This window comes from Callospermophilus lateralis, chromosome 4 (genome assembly GCF_048772815.1).
Source record: "Callospermophilus lateralis isolate mCalLat2 chromosome 4, mCalLat2.hap1, whole genome shotgun sequence".
NCBI lineage: Eukaryota > Metazoa > Chordata > Mammalia > Rodentia > Sciuridae > Callospermophilus > Callospermophilus lateralis.
In genome coordinates, this window is record NC_135308.1 from 5873800 (window position 1) to 5895890 (window position 22091).

Consider the following 22091-nt stretch of genomic DNA (forward strand, 5'->3'; position numbering starts at 1 on the left):
CATTTAGTTGACAGGTTTGAAATACATATTATTATGCCCATGGATTTTTTCAACATTTTCATTCTCTCAATATCATGATAATGATTTGTTTGGTTCTCCAAGAAGATAGGCTGGGAAATTACATGCAAAAACAGCCATTTAATTTAAGGAAATAATTAGGAAGGACACACCCACCATGTCAGTTTCATGGATGTGAACAGTGGTAATGGAAATTAAAGACCTGGGAGTGGAATAAATGACTAATGCAGCTCAATTGCCTGATAGTGATATAGTTAAGATGAAGAATTTCCTGAGCCAAAAACTCTAACTTGTTTGAATTAAGTGTGAAATTAACATAAGTTAAAAAATAGAACTTGAGATCTTTAAGAAAGGGGCAATTTAATAAGCATTATCCATGTAGCTGGTCTTTTAAATATATTGAAATCCTCAAAATTAATAAGTGGATCCCACAGGAGGATGCTACCAAATGGACAATATTTGTCCTACGTGGCAATAATGGGCTATGTGTATAGAAGTAAAAATGGATTTTTTTACTATTACAAGTTTGTCTAGGATCATATATAGAGAAATTAATACAAGGTTTTATGTAGGAACATGATTACCAACTTTCAATCTCTTCCCAAAGCAGAAACCTCATAGCCAGAAAGATGTATTTGAAAACAGTGATTTGGAGGCAGGTCTAACTCACTACATTGCATTGATTCAACATTGATTAAGTCAAAATGCAAAGAAATGTTACGTCATCAAACAGTACAATCCTTTAGCAACTATTCAGATCTTAGTGGACATGAGGAAAAATCATAGTAAAGATAAATATGAATCTTATGTATGCATAATAATATGCTCATAATAATATACTCGAGCCATGGTAGTGTTCCCTGGGACGCTGCAGGCACGGGAGAGAGATGGCCGCCAGATGGAGCCCCGCCGAGTCCGCAGTCTGTGGGTGAAGGACGGCGTGTTGTGTGCGTGGAGCGCCCCCTGCAGACCAGGCCAGGGCGCACTGCTCAGCTGGCTCCAGCTTTATGTAAATTAATTTTATGTAAATCAAGGCTGCTCCAGGGCGGGGCGACCCTCACGTCCAATAAGAAGAGCCCCAGCTTGACCCCTGCCCACGCTCAGTGAGCGCGCCCGCCCGCGACCGCGCGCACAGCCTGGCAGCCCAGCCGCGGGGGAGCCACTCCTGGCCGCCGGGCCGACTTCCAATGAGACCCGGAAGCCGGCGAGGTGAAGGCCGGCCCCACCGCCCTTGTGGCGTTCCTGCTCCTCCTGCTGTCGCCCACGCCCAGCCTCGTCTCAAGTCCTTCAAGGTAAGCGGCCGGCGAGCGCCCACGGCCCACGGGGGTTTCTAGAGACTTCCTCTTCGGGCTCTCCAGGGGGCGAGGGCCGGGGTCTCCGGGGCCAGCCTGCCACCTTGCGCGGCAGTGGACCTCCTGGCGGCGTTTGAAGTCCCAGGGACGCCTCGGGGACTGGCCCCAGCCCGAGGGCCGCGCTGAAGGGTCGCCTTCTAGGCTCTGCCCCGGTCGCGGGGAAGGCGTGGGACCCTCCCGGGCTCCGCAGAGGAGGCCCGGGCTCCCCTCCCGCTGCCCTCGCGGCCGCCGGCAGGTCCTCGGAGCCCGGCCCTGCGGAGCCTCTTCCCCTGGGGACCGCAGGACTCCGCGCTCTGGCCGGGTGTGGGGAATCCCACGGGGACCTGGTGACCGCCAGCACAGCGAGGGCCGGCGTCAGGGTGGCCTTTGAATTCTGTAGGCAGCGGAAGGCTGTGTATTTGTGCAAACTAGCGGGTTCGCGTTTCCACGGAAACTCTTTTGTACACACTTTGACGCCTTGGGTTTGCCAAATGGGAATTTGTTGTTGCCTCACAATAACAACAACAAAAGGACGTGCGTCTGCTACCCGATGTAAGTTGCCTTTTCCTACTTTTCACAGATTCGTCGCAGGAAGAGTCTGTCGATTATATACATGAGCGGGGAATTGTAATGTTGTAGGTTAGTGGGGCTCCCAGAGATGGAGTTTAAAGCCACGTTTCTTGGAGAACACTTTACAGTTCTTGCTGAATTTTCTGTTCCTGCCGCATACTTCTGGCAGTTAGCTTAATCATATGTGCACACACACAATATAGCTAAAGTTGTATTCCATCACCTCATTACAAGATACAGTACATTTGGTAGAGAAGTAAATTGTTTGGTTCTTGGCTGACTGGCTGAAAAGAGAAATACCCCAAACCACCACAATACTGAAATTTTACTTGGATTGAGTTTTTGCTATCAGGATGATTCGTGTTTTGAAAGTCGATTTAGATGGATTTAATGTTCTTGCTAGCTTTTTTAGATGGCGTGACAGATTTTGTTTTTTAAAGATGGTGGAATGAGATGGACATCATTACCCTAGGTACATGTATGGCTGCACATATGGTGTGAGGTTACATCGCCTACAACCAGAGAATTGAAAAGTTGTGTTGCAATTGTGTACAATGAATCAAAATGCATTCTGCTTTCATATTAACCTAATTTTAAAAATTAATTAATTAAAAAATTAATATTTTTAGTTACACATGGACAAAATATCTTTTTTGTCTTAAACCTTTTATTATGCTTTATTTTTTAAATTTATTCTGATTTGTTATACATGATGGCAGAATACAATTCATATTATATTATACATATAGAACATGATTTTTTTTAAGACATTGATTGTACCACAGAATATTTTCACACCACTCGTGTCTTATACATGTACTTAGGATAATAATGTCTAACTCATTCCACCATCATTCCTTTCTTCCTCTCCCTTCCCCTCCCTCTCCTATGCTCTTTCTAAATTTCCTCCATTCCTCCCATGCTCCACCCTGCCCATCACCATTCTGTGTTTGGCTTTTGGGTTTTGGGGATTGCCTTGCTTCACTTAGCATTATATTCTCCAGCTCCATCCATTTACCTGCAAATGCCATGATTTAACTCTTTTTTAATGCTGAGTAATGTTCCATTGTGTATATATACCAAGGTTTCCCTACCCATTCATCTACTGAAGGGCATCTATCTTTTTAGTTTCAGTCAGAATAATGAAGAAGGTAGAATGGATAGTTAGTCTTTTGAAGTGATGCCATATTAGAAAAATTGAAACAAGTAATGGGTTAAAATATGCTACAGGGCCCATTGGAAAGCATATATAAAACAATATTCACATCAGCTAATAGTACTCTAAGAGGAGCAGATATATCATTAATTAATCATTTTTAACTTGTTAAACAAATATAGTGTTTTTAATTTTTAAAAGATAGTCTTTTAAATACCTTTATTTCATTTTAAAAATGTGGTGCTGAGGATTGAACCCATGCTAGGTGAGCCTCACCCATGCTAGGTGAGTGCTCTACTACTGAGCCACAACCCCAGCCCCAAATGCAGTTTTACTGAGGGTTATTACAATATGATTTGTCTGTGTAATTTTGCATTGTGATTTGAGGATCAACTTAAAGTTGATATGTAGATATAATCAGATTATGAGCATTTCAGTTAGCGTGCACTTAGAATATTTTACTCTTGTGATCTTGGATTGTTCTGCATTTTTTAGCTATTCTTTCTTTTGTGAAAGAATTTTGTACCTTTTTAAAGTTACTGCCTTTGCCTGTCATAGGTCCAGTAGAAATGCTATAGAATTAAAGCTCTGTCCTCAAGCATGCCCAAAAGGCTAAACTTGTGACTTTGTGTTGAATTCTGTTTTTCAAATAAACTTACTGTTCTGAAGTCCCAGTATTCATATTAGACTAATTATCAAAGGCAGTATCTTTTGGAATATGTCTATTTCTGTTTCCCTGATATAGAAAGCTAGACCCCACATTTAAAAAATGATTCGTTATTAACAAATATCTTTTTATTAAGACTCCTAGTCAAGAAAGAGTGATAACTGACATGAAGTGTTAAGGATACCAATTTGGAACCAGGAGAATATGAGCTCCCTTGTTTGTATTGTAAGAAGATTGCTTAACAGCTAGCATAGGATTCTGAGTGCTTTTAGCTTCGCTGTTATGAATTAAAGTTTTTCTGAGTTGTTTCTGTTTTATCAATCTGTGTTTTAGAAGTTTGTATGGCTGATCATATGGTATAGTACACACCATTGTAGAATCAAAGCTCAGCCTTACAGACTTTCTTTGACTGCAGAGAATATCTTTTCCAGATTCCCAGGGTTTTGGAACATTGCTTTCCTTATTCCACTTGTACCTTCTCCCTTGGCTGCATCTTCTCTTCTTAGCTCTATGAAATCCTCCCAACCCTCTCCCCCACCTAAGTTTGCTTACTCTGGGTTGGTTGCTTTTTCAGTGAGAATTTATGCTCATAAATAACAGTGATTTAAAGGGTTACGTGTTCTTCCAATGTATGATGCTGTCAGGAGCTAGAATAGAGGCAGGAAGGGGACACTGTGAATTACTGACCTACTACCCTGGAAGAGAAAAAATGCAGTCAGCTGGCAAACTCCGAACTAATGTGCATTGTGTGCCTACTGTTTATACATTTAGCAAATTTTTATTGAACATATAATGCTTTCTGGCTTCAATTTCAATTCAATTCAAAGGATATTTGAGTGATCATAACAGTATTAAACACATAATGTTTTCTGGGCTCAATTTCAATTCAATTTAAAGGATATTTGAGTGACCATAACAAGTACCTTAAGTTGGATCATGGAAACATGTACTTCTAGGAGCTCAGGATCTTGTTAAAAATATTGAGGGACAAAAATTGGTTGCTAATATGACAGTAGTCCAGTGGATTTATAAAATGATTAAATAGTAATAATGTTCATAATGTTATTTATGTTTTTTAGGACGTTATAGAACTTAATGACTTTTCTAGCACTTTCATGTACATTTTATTTAATTCTTGCAAGACCATTCAAATGAAGGAAATAAATAGTAATAATTGATAAGAGAGACTTGCCCTTGACTTTTTAAAATTGATAAAGAGTATTCCTTCCCTATACTTTGCTTTTCCTAAGTATGAGACACATTTTTTGAGAATTTAAATCTTTATTTTTTTGTGTGTATTGCTTCACATGCAGCCTTGGAGAGAATATGAAGTTGGTCTACTCCCCTTAAGGAGTCACCTTTTGTGACTTGATTTCTTGACTTTAAATTACTGTTTTTTAAAAATTTTCTATGCATTTTGGTTCTGGAGAAAGATTCTTGCCTATCCCAGGAATGATTTCTTTTAAAAATGTGTGGATATAGGGCTGGGGATGTGGCTCAAGAGGTAGCGCGCTCACCTGGCATGCGTGAGGCACTGGGTTCGATCCTCAGACCACATAAAAATAAAATAAAGAGGTTGTGTCCGCCGAATACTAAAAAATAAATATTAAAATTCTCTCTCTCGAACGGAACAACAACAGATGAGGTAGAGAGGGAAGATGAGAGGGGAGGGGAGGGGGGATAGTAGGGGATAGGAAAGTCAGCAGAATACAACAGTCACTAATATGGTATTATGTAAACATTGTGAATGTGTAACTGATGTGACTCTGCAATATGTATTTGGGGTAAAAATGGAAATGCATAACTCACTTGAATCAAATGTATGAAAGATGAAAAAAATAAAAATAAAAAAAATAAAAAATTCTCTCTCTCTCTCTCTCCCTCTCTCTTTTAAAAAAAATTATCTCTCTCTCTTTCTCTCAAAAAAATGTGTAGATATAGTTCAATCCAAACCTTTACTTGAGATTGTCTGTTTTGATCATAAATTGTCAATGAAGCTGCATGTTTGTACTGACTAGTTATGTGGACAGTTACCATTTGTTCAACTTGTGGTGCCAGATGTGGTTCAGGCTCTGGGTTTGTGGTAGTCAAAGTATGTATGGTTTTTTCTTCTCTCAAGTTTCTTCACTGAGTTTCAATGTTTACATGTGTCAAAATTTAGATTAATAGTACTAATTTATGAGGTCATTAGCAGGACTAAATGAGAAAATTGTATGAAAGTAAGTGGCATACAATGACAGTAACCCAGTGCTAGTTCTGTTACATTTTTATAAAGTGAGGATCATATTTGGATTATTATGATATTTGAGGTTCCAAATTGATATAATCTCATTTTTAAAAGAAATATATGATTAATAAGGTTGTATAAAACAAGCCCATTGTTTACCATTTTGATTACTCATAAGAGCTTAATATTCTGGGTAGTTGTGGAATGCTATGTGTTTATAATATATTTTTTTACTGAGTGGGTCTCCCTGGATATTTCTTCATTAAGGTTTTGTTTTCAATAAAAAGTCACTAATCCAAACTATTGTTCATCAAGTATTTTAATAACACATACCTGACGTGCCAAAATTTAGCATTAATATGCCTCAGTATGCCCAATTGGCTGAACATAAAACAAGGTTGCCAATAGTTACTGCCAGTATTTTAAGCCTTTGGATAAAGATTTTGCCAAGTTACTAGTACATAAACATGGGAAGTATAGCAGCATATGAAGACATTGTCAGATGGCAGGTATCTTCTGGCAGTGGGAAGGTATCTTAGTTTATATAATTTAAAAGTGAAAAGAGTTCCCAGGGGTGGTGGCACACACCTGTAATCCCAGTGGTTTGGGGAGCTGATGCAGGAGGATCCTGAGTTCAAAGCCAGCCTCAGCAATTTAGTGAGGCCCTGAACAGCTCAGTGAGATCCTGTCTCTAAACAAAATACAAAAAGACTGGGGATGTGGTTCAGTGGTTAAGCATCCCTGGGTTCAAACAGCAATGCTGGTTTGTTAAGCCTGGAACTCCTTCACTGAGACCATCATTGAGTTGGTCTACTGAAGTAGGTTTGGATGGCATTTTTGACCATTTTTCCCCATTTTTGACCGTGGAACAATGGGGGATTAATGATGAGCAGTGACTTCAGCATAAAGATGATCAGATTTCTTATATGTGCATGCCAACCCATAACAAGGGAGGATAGTGAGGGGAAGTGTAGAAGTTTATTGGATTAGTCAAAGAGGAATGAAGGGAAGGGAGAGGAAGATAGGAATAGAAAAGACAGTAGAATGAATCAAACATAACTTTCTTGTAGTCATATATGAATACCCAACCAGTGTAATTCCACATCATGTTTAACCACAAGAATGGGATCAAAATTGTAATGGGTCATACCCCATGTATGTGTAATATTCAAAATGTACCCTTCTGTCATGTATATCTAAAACTACAACAACAAAGATGATCAGGTGGGCAAGACAGTAGGAGTAAACATCAATGAGCTAAGCAACAGTTTGGACCCTCAAGGATGAAAGCTACTGGACCTGCCAGCATGGAGAAATAATCAAATAGCTATGTGCAATATTTAAAGACATAAAAGGTATGCCCCAAAGTTCTAAACACTGCAAGAAAATAGTATAGATGAATGAACAAACTGGCAGGCTTGAAGAAAATGTTGAAAAACTAAGCAGAAGGTATTATTGACAAATTAGAAGTGATAAAAATACCAGAGAATGAAGAGAAACATTTAAATTTAGCAGAGGGTAGTTCTGAGCTATAAGGACATTATCTAATTCAAATCCCAGGAGAAGAGAAGAGCAAGATAATGAACATTGAGGAGATCCTCCAAAATAAATCATGTAAAAATCAATCGATCAATTCAAAGAAAAGTACTTTAAGATGTGATCTAAAATGCAAATTAGTTAAGGTCTAAACCTTATAAAGAAAGGCCAGATCATGACTGAACTGTGGGGCTGGGGTAGAGTGCTTGCCTGTCATGCAAGAGGACCTGGATTCAATCTCAATTCCAAATAAAGCAAAAACAATAAAACAGATAATTTATAATGGAATTATAATTAAGCTGACTGTGACAACAATAATGAAACCAAAAACAAGTGGACTTATACCAACCAATGTTGAGAGAAAATGACTGTTCATACTGAATTGTGTATGAGAAATTCCACCTTCAGGAAAATTGATAAAACTAAGAAATTGACAGGTAAAGAAAGACTCAAATGGTTTTCCACCAAGACATCTACAGCAAGAAAATTCTGAAAGGTGTGTGTGTGTGTGTGTGTGTGTGTGTGTGTGTGTGTATAGGAAGAAAGGATTGACTAGAGAAGGGGACCTAAGAGTCAGGGTGGGATTCTGAGGGAACACCATCGTACTTGTGTTAATGACACTTCTTCTAACACAGGGATCTGAAATGAATGGCATGGATGCTTCTCCTTCTGAGAGGACACACAAGGTGACAAAAGGAATTGCTCTTGCCCTGACAGAGAGTAGGTTGGATAGTCTATATATCCTAGGTTTCTAAGGCCCCGCACAAAGCTGAAGACTCAATGGGAGTGGACTAACTAGGGTTCTGAGTGAGGAGGCCCTACTGACAGGGCACTCACAGATGCTTTCCTGTGTGAGTGAGTGTCAGGAGCAAGAGGAAGGAGCCATTGATAATAGAGGAAAACAGAGATGCTGAGCCTCAAGCAGTGGTTTGAAGGCAGGGTGTGGAGTTTTAGAGAGTAGCATTACCAGGGTCTCAGTAACAGACTCACAAGCTCTTTTTATGACCTTCCAGTGAGTGCTCCTAAGCAAGTCTGAGTGAAGTAGTTATGTGAGGGCCCCCATGTGAGCACTGGATGCTGCAGTTGGAGGTCAGAGAGGAGAACCTCAAGGTCTTACTCTGAGTAGCAGGCAGCAACCCCTGCCACTTGTGTCAGAGGAGGGGAAATGAGAAGACCCCCACTCCTTTACTTACAGGGGTAAACTGGAGCTGCATATCAGATCTCTAAGCTTATTATGCATAACTGAAGCATTCTGGCCTCTGAGCCTCATCTTCCTATTCTCCCCACTGATCTTTGATAATAACCTTCATATTTTCTGCTTCTGTGCATTCAAGGTTTTCATTTTTTCTTTTTGAGCCTATGTATAAGTGAGGTCAAGCAGTCAGGATTATTTCACATATGATGTCCACTTAGTTTATCCATGTTATTGAAAGTATCAGTATTTCTTTTAAAAATGCTGAACAATATTCTAATGTGTCTGTGTATGATACATTCTGTGTCCGTGTGGCAATGGACAATGGGATTATTTAAATACCTTGGTTATTGTAAAAGTAATTGTAATTAATTGTAAGTAATGCTGTGAACGTGAGTATTCGGACACCTTCACAAGGTGATTTCATTTTCTTTGGGTGTGTGGTCAGGACAAGGATCACTGGGGCATATGGTGGTTCTCTTCCTCATTTATTTAGGAACCTCCATGTTTTTTTCCATGATGGGTGCACCAATGTGCATTCTCACAAACAGGGGACAAGGTATCCTTTCCTAACCTCATCACTATTTCTCTTAGCATAATGTCTTCAGTTTTCATTTATGCTGACATATATTGCAAATTTTTTTAAAGCTAAGTAATGTGGGTTCCTCTATCATTCCACAATGTGGTATATATGCCGTGTTTTGCTTATCCACCTTTTGGTCTCTGAATACATGGTTCGCTTCCACATTTCAGCAGAGATGAACCCCATTGGTATAATCATGGGTATACTAAGAGTCAATTTCCAACTTCTTTTTAAAACAATTTTAACAAGTATGTAATATTTGTACTAATTTGTACCAATTACTAATTGTAATTCAATATGTGTATGCCACGTGTAATGATCAAATCAGAATAATTAGTATTTCCACTCATATATTAACTTTTTGATGTCTAATATTAACATTTCCGTGTTAACAGCTTTCCAACTCTTCTCTAGTTATTTTGAAACATAAAATTAAGTTTGTAGTCTGTGGTTGGCCCATGTTGCATAATAAGTTAGAAATGCTCCCTTTCTTTGTGTGTTGTACCCTGTGTTCATGCTCTCACTCTCCATGGCTCTTTCCCTTCCTGGGCTCCAGTGAACTGTATTCTACTCTCAACTCCTATGTGACTAACTACCTAAGCTTCTATAACTGAGTGAGAACATGTGGTATTTGTCTTTCCATGCCTGGCTCATTTTACTTAACATAGGGCCCTCCACTTTCATCCATGTTACTGAAAATGACAAGCTCTCATTTGTTATGACAAAATAATATTCCATTAGGTAAATATATCATGTTTCTCATTCATTCCTCCATCAACAGAGTTCCGGTGATTCCACAACTTGGTTATTGTGAAAAGTGTTGTAATAAACAGGGGTGTGCAGATGTCTCTTTTATATAATGGTTTTGTTTTGGTTGGATATGTACTCTGTATTGTAGCTGCTGGATCATGTATTGATAAAATTTTCAGTTTTTTTTTTTTTGAGGAAACTCCATGCCATTTCCTATAATGGCTCTGCTAATTTACATTCCATCAACAAGAAATAGGGGCTCCCCTTTCATCACTTCCTTGCCAGCATTTGTTTCTGTTCCCTTTTGCTTATAGCCTTTCTAACTGTGTGAGATGGGATCTCATTGTGGTTGATAGGTACTTCCCAGATGATTAGTGATTTTGAGTATTATTTCACAAACTCATAGGCCATTTGTATTTCTTCTTTTGACCCTTGACTGACTGTTCAGGTTGTTTCCTCATTTTTAATTGGATGGGGAGTATAATTATTGCTATTATTAATTTGCCGTTGAGATATTTGAGTTCCTTATACAACCTGCATATTGTCTCCGTCAGATGAAAAGTATGGAAAACATTTTCTCCCATTCTGTATGTCTCTTGACGTTGTTAATTGTTTCCTTTCCTGTGCAGAAGTTTCCTGGTTTGAGATAATCCAGTTTGTCTAGGTTTGCTTTTGTAGTTCTGTGCAAAAGATCGTTGCCCATCCTGGTGTCTGGAAGTGTTTCCCCTATTTTTTCCTTCTGATAGTTTCAGTTTTGAGTCTTACAATTGGGTCCTTGGTCAATTTTGAGTTGATTTTTTTATGAGGTGGCAATAGGCATGATACACATCCCATTCCATTCTTAGATGTGTATCCAGTTTTTACAGCATTTTTTTTTTTTTTGTATTGGGGATTAAACCCAGGGCATTTAACCACTGAGCCATATCCTCAGCCCTTTTTATTTTTATTTTGAGACAGATTCTCACTAAGTTGCATAGGGCCTCTCTAAGTTGCTGAGGCTGACTTTGAAATTTAGATTCTCTTGCCTCAGCCTCTGAAGCCGCTGGGATTAAAGGTGTGCACACCCCACTTGGCTTTTTTAGCATCTTTTGTTGAAGAGTATGTTGATTCCCTAATGTGTATTCTTGATGCCTTTGTCAGATATACTGAACAAGTAAATATCTATTTCTACAACTATATCTATACACGTGTATATTCATGAAGTTCTGAATGTGGAAATACACAAGAATGCTTGGTCAAATTAATGACATAGATCACTCACAGCACAAATATTGTGGATTCTAAGTTTACTCTAAATGTTAAAACTAAGGTAATATAAGGACATCTGTAAAATTTTGATGCTGTATTTTACTGGCGTTTTTATATTGGATATATTGGATATATTCATGTTCTTCAGTATACATGAACAAATTTAAGCTCATTTATTTATGTGCTAAAGATTGTTTTTTATTGTAAATAATACTGTGATCTCAAAATAAAAAGTTTGTAATACAAAATGAAGGAAAGATTTGGGTAAACAGTAAAAGGTATTTAAACTTTCAAGAAGAAGTTTAAAAGAAAGCAGTACTTCTCAAGTATTTTATGTGAGATGAGATGTTGAGTTTCTGGGTCTTTGTAGAGGCTAAATAGATTCCAAAGATACATTATTGTCATTATACACATTATGTTTCATGGTGGAAACATATCATGAAACTGAATTTGTTTTTGGCTTTGTTAACTTTATTTTGTGACCTGCAAGACCCTGGCCCATCATGGAGGATGGCAGCACTGGTACAGGAATGCTGAAGGAGCCCAGAGGCTTCTCATGAGTTCCCAAGAGTGACCCCTGAGGAACCTCAGCGGACATGAACAGTAATAAAAATAAAGACAACTTTTGATCAACTAGATTTTTAATACCGGGTAAGAAAGTAGGATCACTAACAGTCACACAAACACAGTTAGAAGGAAGGAAAATGGTCCTTCTATGGTAGTTCTATGCAAAAATAAATACATCCAGGAGGCTGTAAGGAATGTGTAATAACAGTTATCATCAAGGACTCTGCCAGAGTGGCAAATGTGCCCTGGGAATTGTTCAGTCCTAAATATCATTCTAAGTTCCTACATGTGGACTTGACATGTTTTCTGCTGGTAACATGATAAACCCCATGATGTATCCCTTAGACTCGTATAAAAGATGCATTGTGGCATCTAACAGCCTGAAGTGACACAGCTAAAGGATCCCTATAGAAAACGTGGGGGTAACGCTAAAGAAAAAGGTATTTTACTAAATCTGATAAAAGTGTAGATCTTAATGATAGCTTAAGGGGATGACTGTGTTATTATAAAATGCCAATTTTTGTATATTTCTAAAAACTATGATAATTTTTCCAAAGCCTTATGTGACTTCCACTCACAAATCAATGACAGGTTGGGTCCCCCTTAAGCTTAAAAGAGTTACTTACTCTTCATGGTTTCCACAGCCTGGCTGATGATACTGACCCCTTTTGTCCTAATGGTTTACAAAAATAATACTTTGCTGTCTATTTTATAATTGTCCCAGGAAGTTCCCTGCCTGTGGATGACTCATCAATCACCTGGCAGCTGTGCCATGGACCTCCTGATTTCCCTTATGCTAAACACCCTTAACTGCCCCTGCCACACCTGATGGAGAACCAGGACTGGGTCACTCCCACCTTGACCATCTGTCACCAGTGAGCAGTCAGATGAAACGGACCCATAAATGCCCTAAAATAATTCAGGGACCTTAAATCTTGTGTGGGGTGGATTTCAGTCAGCAATGAGTGGCTGGTCAGGGGAAGGCATAAAGGGTGACTGGACACCACAAGGAATACTACCTGACAGGCAAGCACTTGGGAGTTGGGGGCTTGGTGTGACAGAGCCTTCCCAGCCATAATGACACCACCTTCAGACACACTGTTGTTTCAAAATTGTGTCACTCCCTGGACCTTCCCTGATCACTGAAATGGTCACAACTACCAATCAACCTGTCAACCAGAACATCAAGAAGCTTGCAGAAAGCTTGCCAAGGGCTATCCAGAGGGTGATAAACTGACAAAGGGCACAGGAAGCTGAGCCAAAACCAAGGGGGCTCGATTTCCTTAAAGACTCCAACACTGACCATGCAGTGCCTATGCTTCAGATGTCCAAAGGTGGACCTAGACGGGGCTCTCTGGCAGCTTCCCTGGAACCCCCAGTCAAACTGGAGTGCAGGAGGAGGGCACCTTCCTTCTCCTAAGAAGACCCCCCTGAGAGATTTCCTTTCTCCTTTTCCTGTGCTTTCTAATAAGCTCAAACCTCTACTCTGAGTGACCTGTGGACATGTTTCTGGCATGATGCAGGAACTGGTGAGGAGCATTTTGCCATGGCTCCTCAGTGTGCAGCAGGCTCATGCCCTTCAGCTTTTCCTTACAAGCAGCCACTTCACACGGTTCAGGTCCAACTCCGACCCACCACTGCACACGCACTTGATCTATCTGTAGTGACTGGTACGCTTTCAGATCAGCACATTTGATCTTCCACATAACAGAGTGAATGTGGTTCTTGTCTTTCTGGGTCTGGCTTGGTTCCACTAACATAGGGCCTTCTACCTTCACACTCATGCTTTAACTGACAGGATTTCATGTTGGCATGGCTGAATGCTGCTCCATTGTGTGTACAGACCACATCTTCTTTATCCAGTCCTCTGTTAATAGGCAGCACCTGATTCTGTGTCTTAGTTACTGGGAACAGAGCTGCAAGAAACAAGGCTTAGCAGGTATCTGCTTGATATGCTGTTATCAGTTCCTATGGATACATGTTCAGAAGTGGGATACCTGCATCACATGGTATACCTATTTTTAGGTTTTTCAGGAAACTCAATACTGTCTGCCATAACATGTGAATTAATTTATATTCCCACCAAGAGTAAATGTGTTTCTTCCTCCTCCACATTCTCAGTGAAGAGACAACCTAGATAATGGTAGAAAGTAGTTGCAAATATTCATATGACCTAGGGTTAATCTCCAGTATATTTAAGGAACCAGAAAATACTGACATAAATCACAAAACACACAACTTATTCCACTGAAAAATGGGCAAATGACCTGAGTATACACTTTTAAAAGAAGAAATACAAATGACCAACAAATATATAGAAAATGCTTGACATCCTTAACCTATCAGGAAAAAATAAATGAGAATCCCAGTATTCCACCTCAGCCCAGTTAGAATAACCATTAGGAAAGAAAGAAAAATAACAAATGCTGGCAAAGATGTGGAGGATTCTCATGTGCCACCCCCCACCAGCACGAGAGGCTGAACTAAAGTGACTCTTATGAATTTGGGGTGACACAAGATACCACACAGACACAAAATACCTTCAGTAAGCTTCAGGAGGGCTTTTCCATCTCCCGGCCTCAGGCTCCTCAAGAAGGGGGGCAAGAGGAGGTCATGGGAGGCTGATGAGAGAGAGAGCAAGCACACTTGGAGGTGGGCTTTTATTTGGGGTTTTTTATTTGGGGCTGTTTCTTAGAGCATTCTATCCAAAAAAGTGGAAGGTGTAGGATTCTAAGGAACAGGTGAGTGTAGCTCAACCCCAGCAGGTGACACCTACACCTGGTGCCATGCCTGGCTATCTGAGCTGGGGTGATGCCCAAGTTACCTTGGAAAGCAATAATTGTTTCAGACCCCGGGTTTCAAGACTGAAATGCGTGTTCATCCAGGGTGGCTCCCCACACTCATGCTTTAAGGTTAAGGCTTAAAACTCTGAGGCCCCTGTCCTGAAGGATGACATGTCTCTTTCTTTACAGAATGGAAACAATAGAAGTAAAACGAATTGTTTGTGTATAGGAGTGGGTGGAACAGAGTGTCCACAAAGCTTGGAAGTCCATGCAGTTCGACATTTGTGATGGGTGGGTTAGCAATATTTGTGGCTCAGACCACTATAATTTTTTTGTATGATTTTCACTGTTCATAACAGGAACTAGAAAGTGCAGTGCAAAGTCTGTACAAGAGCAATTTCACACCGATGGGGCAAATTCCATTTGGATTTGGCATTTGCCAGTGAGAGAGACAGAGGCATGGACTCAGCTCCTGGGACTTCATGGAGCCAGCACCTGGGCAGTGAGAGTGAGGCCAAGACGCTGCTGTAACAGCAAAATCACTCCCACTTTGTGCACAGCTCATTTCACTCAAGGAGCTGTCCTGCAGTGCCACTGCAATAAAGCCAGTTCACAGGGAACAAAGTGAAAAAAATTACAGGTTTCATTGGAGTTCCTTTTTTAATATTTACTTCACACTTCAGGTGCTTAATAAATTCAAATGCTTTTGGAATAAATGTGGACATAATTCCATAAGTTGATCAATTTATTAATATCAGGTAAAATATATTTTACTACTCATTTTCATTTTTAGTCTCAAAACTGTTACTTTAAATTCTAAAAATCTTTTCATCTGTTTCTTTTCTCTGTTTCTAAGTATTTTCTGTCTTGTCTTGATAATGTTGCTTGGACAGTGTGTAATTCTTGGATAACATATGCAATTTAATTTTATGAAGCAAAAAATAATTTTTTGTATCTTCAGAAAATTTTAGTTCAGACATCTATTTCTTCCCATGAATACTAAAAAAAAAAAAGAATATAGGATGTTGGATTGTTACATTTATTAATTTTTTGGTTAAATCCATTTATTCCATAATAAAAAGAAAAATAAAAGGGAGCCGTATCACCAGGCCACCACATCCAGTCCCGTCTCCTTCCTTTGCCCAAAGCTATCAATAAGGAAGTTTCCCAGTCCCATATAATTGGAATCTCCTCTCCTTTTGCCAGCTCCAGCTGTGACACAGGGGGCAGTCCTACTCCAAATATACAAATATTTCACAGGTACAATATGTCCACTGGGGAGGGGTGGCCCACGCTCCAGCCCCCTGAGCCCTGCCTGGCCTACAGTTAGCCTCAAGTATCATAGGGCCTGAGAACCCTGCCCAGTGGCCCTGCACAAGATGCTTCTGAGGAGCGGAGCCTCCAGGACTGCCTGCACCCACCCTGCCCTCCCCTAGCCTTCAGTGACTCCACCTGTCTGAAGACCCAGGAGAAGGCGGCCCAGCTGACCTGGCCCACAGGGCCTCTAAGAAAATGGGAGCTCCACTGAATGGAGGACTGCCACCGCCAGACTCTGCTCCAGCCCTGCCTACAGTGAGCCCCATCTTAAGGGCTGTGAAAATGCTGCCCACCTTCCCTGCCCCAAGGGCCCCTGTGTATAGGGAACTAAATGAAGGATTTGAAATCCATAAATAGAATAAATATTTTGTTAATAATTATTTTTATATGGTCACTGTTCTTGAGGTAAGGATACTTAAAAAACAGAATTCTGAACATTTTTGTTGTGCTTATGTTGGATTTTATTTGAAAGTAATATTTGGTGGAGACATACTTCCTGAAAAGACTGTTTTTTCAGCCTTCTTTAAATGTGATCATGAGCATCAGTGTCCTTCAGTCCTCCCTGCTGTGGGAACATTTTCTTTTATTGCATTGAGGGAACTTCAATATTTTCTGTGTTAAATGTTTTCTCTTACCTCCTATGTTCTTTTTTATTTTTGTCTTACACAGGAGGACAGCACATTGTGAGCAGAATTGAAGAGTATTCCTGGGAAACTGTGAGAAGAGCTTGGACGGCATTTCAGAGTGAGAGATGTTGAGGGTGCTGCCCACTGAGTGCTGGCTGTCCATGTGCCAGGCACTCTGTTGTGACAAGGATTGTGTCATTTAATCTCAAGCCCAGAGGCAGACATACCACCACCCAACATCCTCACATCACTCATTTCATTTAACCACTAAACAAATAAAAACTGCAGACAGGTGTTTCTAGAATGCCTGCAGGACAGATGAGCCACTTATTGAGGATGCTCTGCCTTTATGAAGCCCCAACAAGAATCCAGCCTGAAACTCTGCATTCTGTTTTCAAAGACCCTTCCCAACCACAAGATACCCGTCCATTTACACCTAGCAAACTCTCAGTGTTTCAGGTGGGTGTTTTCGAGGTCTGTAACACTTTGCCTATTGCTTCCTTTTGATGAGAAGAAGACTGGAAATATTTGGACAGGAGGGATCATGGTTCCTCTTCCTTATAATCCTCCCTACTCCAAACGACAGAGAACACGAGCTCTTTGAAGAATCTGGGCAAGGTCTTGGAGATATGCCTTATGACCACACATCTGAACCCTCTCTCCTTTTGGTGGCTTTGACCTGTTCCCTGTTCCACAGATGGCCAGGAAAGCCTTCTCAGCCACTCTTTCTTGGTACAGGTGAGTTTGCTGTTTGTGAGACCTGCAGGCTTGGTTGTGGCAAATGCAGGAAGATTTGCCTGGAGGGTGAGAAGATTTATGAAAACTGCAGATTGAACTTTTTCTGTTGCCGACCCGAGATCCTGAGATAGCAGACCAGGCTCTGGGCCTTGGAAACAGAACAGGATGAATGTTCAAGGAAGGTCAAGAGAACTATGAGGCCTAGTCAAGTCATATTGTGAGTGTTTCAAGATCATGCTCATTTCTTTCTCTCTTTGTTTTGGTTTCCTTGTCTAAGTTTAGTTTTCAGAAGATATTTTATAAAAAAAAAAAATCTAGACATGAGCCAGGCATAATGGTGCACGCCTGTAATCCCAGCAGCTCAGGAGGCTGAGGCAGGAGGATCACGCGTCCAAAGCCAGCCTCAGCAATGGCAAAGCACTAAGCAACTCAGTGAGAACCCTCTCTAAATAAAATACAAATTAGGTCTGGAGATGTGGCTCAGTGATTGGGTGGCCCTGCATTTAATCCCCCACCCCACAGAAAAATCAAGACATGAATGAATAAGGAATAGCTACTCACTGAACCAGGCACTGGAATGTATCATGAATTATTTTTCTGTACTTTCTCACTGGAGTCAAGATTATGTTGAAGGATATTTTTCATTATGATAATTTGTATTTAAAGAAATTGAGACCTAGGGGAGTTGTCATTCACTCAGAGATACAGCAGGGAGTCAATAAATGATGTGGGCACAACAGTCAAGTCCTGCATGTCCAGCTACATGGTCTAGTTTCCATAGAATTAATAGGTAAATGGAAGTAGATGCACATCTGTGAGTGAGTAATGAGTCTACATAATAAAATAAATTACTTTTATCCAGTGCATTTTTTAGTATTATAATATGTGGTCTTCATTGATTCTAGTATTAAAGTGTATTTTTATAACAACTCCCATCTATTCAGTTAATGCCAGTGGCACAAATTTTGTTTTTTCGTTCTTACCTATGAAAGAAAGTGGTCAGAGATTGATTTGAAACATTCAGCACAGCATGTAAGGAAATGAGTGACTGTGTAAAGTCTGTGTGATACAATTCGTAACTTCACTAAATAAAGGTCACAATTACCAGCCATGGCACTCGAGAGATTGCTCAGTTTTAACATGCGAGTCAGAACAGTTTCCCTGAGTGTTTTTTGGCCTTTTGTCTTTTTCTGCTCAGGTCATTCCTTGTCATCCCGACTTTGCTCTGTGGCTTCGGCTCTGTCTTCTGTGAACTGCCCTCACCAGGCCTCCAGCTCTGGGGTTTCAGTGGATGTGGGCGTCAGTGGGGAGGTGGTCGTGGGGAGAGGCAGAACTCAGGGCACGTCGCCCCCACTCTCTCTTGCCCTTGGGCTCCTCCATCTCCCAGGGAAACTGCTTCTGCCCCCCACCCCCCAGCCAGGACTTGCTCCTGTCACCCGTCTCCTCCTGGGTTACTCCAGCCACAGGCAGTGGGGACTCCAGTCGTGGCTGTCCCCGGGTTGCCTCTGCACGCTCACCTGTCCAGGCCTCATCTTCAGCTGTGCACGTCCCTCCTGTGGAACTAACTGGGAGGGGACTCTTCTCATGCCTGGGTGTCACCAGTCCACAGTCAGGTCTCTTACTTGGAGGAACTGGTCTTTAGAACACATCCGAAGTGCAGCTGTCCTGAGCCATTTGCACAGGAGTCACCTGCAGAACGAGGCAGGTGGGAATTGCCTTAAGACTCTATAGCTCCGGAGCCACAAGGCTCACAGTGCTCTATGAGCCATCCCTGTACCTCCTGTGCATGCCCACATTGTTTTTTGAAATGGTCACCCATTCTCTCTCCTTCCCTCAGGGGCAAGCAATTTCACTTACCTCCGAGCTTCAGGCGTTCCCAAATGCCGCAGTCTGGCTGGGCACAAATCACGAGCCACTGAAGCAGGAACAAACTTTATTTCTGAACTCCACCAGCACACTCCACACATGCTCCCAGGAACTCCCCCGAACGCCACGCGGCTCCTCCAGGAACCACCAAACAGAAATTCCTCCTCTGGAAATCCCTCTTCCCGCACTTCCCCAACCAATGGAAACTCTCTGGAATCCCCACAAGAACTCCAAAGCAGTGGGAGAACTCCAAAGTAGCAGGCAAGGTTGATAGTAAAGGTCTAATATACAACCGAAACAATCCAGCATCATCTTAATGGCTTGCCTCTCAACCAATACTATTGGAAAAATGCCAGGGGCCATTCTGACTCGGTTGTGGCTCTCAGCACATGTATATCTGTATTTAATGTACTTCTCTTCACAATAGCCATGATATGAAATCAGCCTTGGTGCCTATCAAGAGAAAAATAGAGGGGTGGGGTGGTAGTCCAGTGGTAGAGGGCCTGCCTAGCACATGTGAGGCACTGGGTTCTATCCTCAGCACCACATAAAAACAAATAAGTAAAATAAACATACTAAAAAGAGAGAGAGATATGAATGGAGAAAGAGCCTATCCTACATATATATACAATGGAGTATTCCCCAGCCATAAAGAATAAGGAAAGTGAATGGAACTAGAAGATGGCATGTTAATCAAATGAGCCAGACAGAAAGACAAGTATCATGTGTTTTCTCTCATACTTGAAAATTAAACAATAATGAAAGAAAAATAAATGAAAAATGATCATAAAGAAGAGGAGTGGTAAGGCCCTGGGAAGTGGGGTGGGGTAGGAGAGAAAGGGGATGGGAGGGGCAGAAGTAAGGGGATGGGCTTCCCATCGCAAGGTATGTGCAGATATGGAAGTGAACCCCACATTTCTTCACTGGATACATGCTAATAATTGTAATAAAGTTAACATGTAAAAATAAGAAAAGTAAGTCATATGTAGAATCTTAAAATGAGAAGAAAATGAGTTGGGTTTGTAGGTCTTATGGAATAACTGGTGGTCCTCCAAATGTGTGTTGAAGGAAATGTGGGAGAAGTCTAGACAGAGTCACAGAATAGAATATTCCAGACAAGGTTCCTTCTTACACTCTCATAATGTGACTAGGCAAAGTCTGACCTGTCCTCCCACACGCTACTCACTGGAGCATGAAAACAGTGTGTTCCTAATGAGCATTTCAGACCAAGGCTGACTTAAAGCCAATTCAGAGCAGTAGAGTGAATCTTTGCCAATTTCCCTTGACTGAAGAGCTGGACTCCAGCGACTGCACCTCCCTCTTCTTCTCTCCACAGGTGTCTGAAGCCATGAGAACATTTTCCTTAATTTTTGCTGGCCTCATTCTTGTTGCTCAAATTTTCCCAGGTAAGAGGGAAGTGCTTAGAGAGGCAGAATTGGCAACTGGTTCAGAATCTGTCTTTGGAGAAGAAAGGTCTGCTTTTTACAAAAGTGCCTCATTCATTCTTGTGTCCTATAAAGGTCCCAGGCCAAACTAGTCCCTGAGATTCTGTCCTGTGCTCAGAAATAGAGCCAAGGGACCCACTGACCCAGATCGTCTCCCACCAGGAGTTATCTCATTTGTTTTCCTAAAACCTCTGCCAAGGGGTTTGGGCTTCTTTTTACTTTTACATCTCTTTCCTGAGTTTGTAGCCTTCAACCGATCCTCAGCACAGGCCACAGTGATTGCTTAATATAAGAGGAAGTCCCAGAGGCACCCTCCAAACACATTGCTAATTCAGGAAAATAAAGCCTTTGTAGTCTAAGCTAAATTAATAGCTTGTAGCTGGCAGTTTTCTGTGTTTCCTTAGTTGGCCTAATTCTCCTATCCTTAGATTATTTCAGACATTCTTTCAGTCTCACATAGTGATTAAAAAATGTATCATTAAAACCACCAACATCTTGATTCACTTGCTCTTGAGACTTCGGTTCTTCTAAAGGATCGTTCTTGAAAGCAGGTAGGGTGAGACCAGAGGGCAGCCAGGAGCAATGTCCTCATGCCAGGTTCTCACTTTCAGAATCAGCCCCTTAGCTTCTGCTCCCAGCCTCTCTCCACAGAGGTCAGAAGGTGGATTCCAGCCAGGAAAATACGTTTTAAACTGTTCTCTCCACCCACAACCAGGACTCCACGTTAGTCACGTCAGTATGTAGGAGGAGATTCTTAAGAGCTTGCTATCTCCAGAGCTGAGCCCAGGCGTGCTTGAATCCCAACAACAAGCACAATGGGGGCCCAAATTATGACTCCACGACCACAACAACTGTGAAGAGTCTCAGAGATGAGCACGCATCTAATGGTCAAATAAGGGGACAGAGATCAGGAGTTTCAGCTACTCAAGGTTAAACCACCATTTCAATCCCCATCAGCTGTTTGAATTCTGTACTTCAGTTTCCTCTCTATAAGTGGAAGTGATAATAGGATTTCTTTTAAGATTAAGGAATTTGCTACATTGATTACAGGATGACTTGTTATAATAAGGAAACTTAAAAATAGAGTGACTGACAAAACATGGAAATCTGTTTCATTTTTATATAAAAGTCCAAAAATGGGTAGGTCAACTAGGTTGGGCTGGAGGGGACAGTCTCCAACTTCCAGACTCACTCAAAATTGGCCTCTTGATCTGACCTAATTTGATTTGCCTATCTATGCTGACTGCCTATCTAATTCTGGATTCACTGTTATAGGGAAAAACATGCAAGGCACAAAAGATAGCAGGAAACAGTTTTATTTGGGTGCAGCCAGGTTCAGAGGGTCCAGCTTTTGCTGCAATCAATTACTCTCCTGAACCCCAAGTTCAGGGACTTTCAGAGTTTTATACCCAGCATGTAAGGGGAGGGGTCAGAAGTTCACAGTCTGCAGAAGTTCATAAAGAAACAGCTT

At 41.1% G+C, this 22091-nt stretch overlaps 1 long non-coding RNA gene across 2 annotated transcripts; it reads left to right on the plus strand.

The window, feature by feature from the left end:
- The first annotated feature begins 1164 nt into the window (after positions 1 to 1164).
- Positions 1165 to 19979, plus strand: LOC143396391 (uncharacterized). 2 transcript variants are annotated; one of them, XR_013155437.1, is made up of 4 exons: positions 1165 to 1310; positions 11769 to 11929; positions 16615 to 17309; positions 19147 to 19979. It is a non-coding gene; the product is annotated as an uncharacterized LOC143396391 (long non-coding RNA). The 2 variants fall into 2 exon arrangements; XR_013091096.2 differs by lacking the exon at positions 11769 to 11929.
- The last annotated feature ends 2112 nt before the right edge of the window (positions 19980 to 22091 follow it).